The 4879-nt window shown below is 41.4% G+C and overlaps 1 long non-coding RNA gene across 1 annotated transcript; it reads left to right on the top strand.

The window, feature by feature from the left end:
- The first annotated feature begins 830 nt into the window (after positions 1–830).
- LOC147996808 (uncharacterized) lies at positions 831–3538 on the top strand. Its single transcript, XR_015654910.1, has 2 exons — positions 831–1012; positions 2838–3538. It is a non-coding gene; the product is annotated as an uncharacterized LOC147996808 (long non-coding RNA).
- Positions 3539–4879: the final 1341 nt, after the last annotated feature.

Genomic DNA, 4879 nt, shown 5'->3' with positions numbered 1-4879 from the left:
AGTTAAACTTTGGTCTTCTTTAAGATCATTTAGATATTTATTCAAATCCTCTTTGAATCTCTTGAATTCTTGAACATGCTTGGAATTGTTCTTTTGAACAATGAGCTCACAGAAAACCTAGACTATAATGAGTTCCAGAAAGGCCTGGGCTAAAGAAAAAGAAAGCAGTAAATCAAGAAAAAAAGTAGGAAGGAACTAAAGTAGGAAGGAAGGAAGAAAAGAATTTTAAACCTCAACTCTGGAGAGCTTAGGTGTCATTTGTCCAAAGGATGGGTCTCAGGTGAAATCTGTGTCTTCCACTTCTAAATTATACTCAGTGGGAATACATACTATATAATTCATAATATTAGGAGAGACATATTGTTATTGTTTTTCAAATTATTCATAATTTTGTGAAAGGACCCAAATGTCTGAAGTTTGGTTCATGGCTTTTTTCTTTCAGTATAAGTTTTTGTTGACTATTTTGGAGTTCCCAGGTGAGTCATGGACTATGCACATTGAGGGGAAACCCAAAGAGGTGTATTTGTTATAAGAGACCTGTGCATCCCTACAGAGAAATCAAGTTGGTTGTCTAGACTCATAACTAGAGCAGTCTCAAGTGTGTGTAAACAAGGGACATAGTTTCTATCATGATGGGTGTGACCCTTGATTGGCAGTAATATTCTTTCAGGGTGTGGCACATTATTCTTCCATGCTCTTTCAATTATAAGATGATTATACAGAACTCTGTTATTTTGATGATAGGTTTTACTTTGCCAGGAGAGTGTCACATGTTCCAGCAACATTTAACATCATCAATCTTTATATGTCATCTACTTCTGATAGTAGTCACTGTCAGGTTCTTTTTAAAGTCTTGTCCTTTTGGAATGCCTCCATTGCTGGAATGTGTCTATTTGTTTATATTAAGGAAATTCCTTGAGGCTATAACAACATCGAATTGGTCTACTATGCTTTATTCTGCACCTGAGACCCATCCTTTGGACAGATGACACCTAAGCTCTCCAGAGTTGAGGTTTAAAATTCTTTTCTTCCTTCCTTCCTACTTTAGTTCCTTCCTACTTTTTTTTCTTGATTTACTGCTTTCTTTTTCTTTAGCCCAGGCCTTTCTGGAACTCATTATAGTCTAGGTTTTCTGTGAGCTCATCAACATTTTTCTGGCCCAGTCTGTAATTACACAAGTAAGTTACCTTGTCTGGTAGATGGCTTCTATTCAGCTCTCTCTTCCACTGTAAAGGTTTCTGTGTCACAATGCCTATTTAGCAGTTGTTACCCTCTTCCTTTAAAATTTTTCCTTTCCAATTTGATTTATTAATCCTCAAAAATGTTAGAATTAATTAATGCCTATACTGTGGGCTGAAATTCTTCTAGGTCTTCAATATAGCCATTTATTGGACATATCATCATAACTGTAGAGTCAGTTATTTTATTTGTGGTTTTCTGTGGCTTCAGCCCCAATCTGCTTGTCAGGAACTTATGTGGCCCACATAGAATTCCTGTGGCTATTGTTCTCACTGTGTAGGCATTCCTACCCCTTTGTGTGACATTTAGGATCAACTGGACCCTCCATCAATGGATTAGAGATGTTGGACTTTGTATTCTTTATTAGATGCTATTCTTTTTTTTATAGGATTTTTATTTATATTTCAAATGGTATCCCCCTCTCCGCACTCAACATTCCAACACTTTCCACCACTCTGCCCTGACATTTTGCTACACTGGAGGGTCCAGCCTTGGCAAAACCAAAAACTTCTCCTCCCCTTGGTGCACAACAGGGCCCTCCTCTGCTATATATGCAGCTGGAGCCATGAATCTGCCCATGTGTACTCTTTGGATGGTGGTTTAGTCCCTGAGAGCTCTGGTTGGTTGGTATTGTTGGTCTTATGGGTTTGCAAATTCCTTCAGCTCCTTCAATCTTTTCCTCTAACTCTTCCAATGAGGACCCCATTCTCAATTCAATGGATAGTGGCTAGCATTCACTTTGGTATTTGTCTCTCAGGAGACAGCTATATTAGGCTCCTCTCAGCATGCACTTCTTGGCATCATCAATAGCGACTTGGTTTGGTGGCTGTATATATTTATTTCCATATATTCCTGTGGCTTCAGCCCCAATCTGCTTGTCAGGTTCTTATATGGCTCATCTATATGTGCTGTATCCCCAGGTGGGGCAGACTCTGAATGATCATTCCTTCAGTCTCTGCCCCAAACCTTGTTGCCATATCTCTTCCTATGAATATTTTTGTTCCTCCTTCTAAGAGGGACTGAAGAATCTGCACTTTGATTGTTCTTCTTGAGCTTGATGTGGTCTGTGGATTGTATCTTGGGTAATACGAGCTTTGGGGCTAATATCCACTTATCAGTGAGTGCATACCATTGACTCTACACTGGACCCTCCAGTGTAGCAAAATGTCAGGGCAGAGTGGTGGAAAGTGTTGGGATGTTGGGTGCGGAGAGGGGGATACCATTTGAAATATAAATAAAAATCCTATAAAAAAAAGAATAGCATCTAATAAAGAATACAAAGTCCAACATCTCTAATCCATTGATGGAGGGTCCAGTTGATCCTAAATGTCACACAAAGGGGTAGGAATGCCTACACAGTGAGAACAATAGCCACAGGAATTCTATGTGGGCCACATAAGACCCTGACCAAATTGACCATGGAGACTGGCACAGACTGGGTGGCACTCCTTCCCTCTTGCTCTCTTCAGAGCAAGAAATACTCCTTCCAGATTCAGCCTTACCCCCTTTGAGATCTTATATGGGGCCTCAGCTCCCCTGACTGTATTAGATGATGTTACTAAACCAACATGTCATAGTAATAATGATTTGTATGCCAGGCTAAAAGACCTACAGGTGATACAGAAAGAAGTCTGGTCACAGCTGGCAGCAGCCTATGCCCCGGGGACCCCCAAGACATCTCATCAGTTCCAGGTCAGAGACTCGGCTACATACGATGGCACCGAACCCAGAGACTCGAGCCTCACTGGAAAGGACCATACCTGGTGCTGCTGACCACCCTGACAGCCATCAATTCTCAGCCCTCACCAGCCGTGTACTAGCTGTTGGGGCTGAGAGCTGGGACCTAGAGGGAAACTCAGATCTTCAAAAAGCTCCCTAGACTTAATTTCATGTTTGCCCTGGGTTCTATCAAGATAGGTGTGGGGATAGGCTTGATTTCTATTACAAATGATGTAACATTGCATATGTTAGTACTCCTAACACTTCTTGGGACTGTGCCTCAGGGATCACAATCTATATAAGTTTAGAAGTTCTAAAAGCTAGTCATGACCTTGGTGTGTAGGTTTAGATAGTGTCCAGATTGGAATCCTGATGCTAAAGACTTAGTAAGAAAAAAAAGAGTTGAGAATTACTTAAGGCTATCTAGGTGCTGCAAGGGCAGCACAAGGACATCTGCCATTGCCCTGCAATGCAAGGCTTATAGAGAATTCAGAACTGCCATTGACTCAGATATAAAAAGAGGGAAAGACTTTTTAGCTGACCTCCAAGAATACCTAACCTCCCTCTCAGAGGTAGTACTTCAGAATAGGAGAAGATTAGACCTGATATTCCTTAAAAATGGAGCCTGTGTGCTACACTGAAAGAATGTTGCTTCTATGCAGACCATTCAGGAGTAATTAAAGACTCCATGAATAAACTTAGAGAAAGGTTAGACAAAAGACAGACAGAGAAGCGCATCAGGGATGGTTCGAGAGCTGATTTAGTAGATCTCCTTGGATGACTACTCTGATATCTTCCCTTATGGGACCCTTCTTAGTTTTGCTTCTGCTTCTGATTATAGGTCCATGTGTGTTAAAGAAACTAGTTAATAGGTTTGACTCCTACAAAAAGATAGAGACGCTCAACAAGGTTGGTTTGAGTCTTGGTTCACTCGGTCTCCCTGGATGGCTACCCTACTCTCTGCTATAGCTGGGCCATTACTAATAATTTTCTTGGTTTTAGTTTTTGGCCCTTGCGTGACAAACAGGTTAATTGCATTTGTTAAAAAATTGAGTGGGTGCTGTGTGGTTGATGGTTCTGAGACAACAGTACCAGTCAGTTAGGACAACTGGTGAAACCAAATATGAGAGTTGATATCAAAATTCTAAGATTAGAATTACTTAGTATAAGAAGAGGGGAATGAAAGGAAAATTATACAGATTTAAGGTTTAAAAATATGAAGTTAAAAGAATAAGTTTCAAAATTCAGACTCAGGGCTAAACACTGTGAAAAGCAAGTCCAGGCAGCCCCGCCCTGCCGCTAGGACTAACAGACCATAAAGATAAAGAAAAGGAATGCGGGAACCAGCCCGAGTTATCAGGACTGACCCAAACCATCTGGCAGAAAGGCACTCCCCCAGCTTACTCATAGTCACACCTTAACCAGATGTCCTTCAAACCCTGATACGCCCCTAGCTCCTAAAATCCTGTACGCTCCAGTTAATATGTACTGTCCTGCTGTGCTGTAATCTCACTGCCATGTTTAAATGAGCCAATCACTTATAGCCGCGCCAGAAATTAGCCAATTGTGTGTAACCGCGCCAAACCCCCTAGCCTTCCCTATATAAACCCCTGACTTTTGAGCTTCGGGGTCGACACCTCTGTCTCCTGCGCAGGATACGTGTCGACCCGGAGATCCCCGTAATAGATCTCCGTAATAAACCTCGTCTTTGCTTATTACATCCAAAATGGTCTCTCTGTGTCTGGGGTCCATGATTTCCTGAGACTTTAGAAAGGGTCTCTCTTCGGGGATCTTTCACCATGTGGTTTTGTGTGTGTGTGTGTGTGTGTGTGTGTGTGTGTGTGTGTGTGATTGGGTTACCTGACTCAGGATGATATTTCCTAGTTCCATATGTTTGCTTATGAAGTTCATGAAGTCATTG

This window comes from Rattus norvegicus, chromosome 1 (genome assembly GCF_021556685.1).
Source record: "Rattus norvegicus strain SHRSP/BbbUtx chromosome 1, alternate assembly SHRSP_T2T, whole genome shotgun sequence".
NCBI lineage: Eukaryota > Metazoa > Chordata > Mammalia > Rodentia > Muridae > Rattus > Rattus norvegicus.
This window is presented reverse-complemented; position numbering and strand designations above follow the sequence as displayed.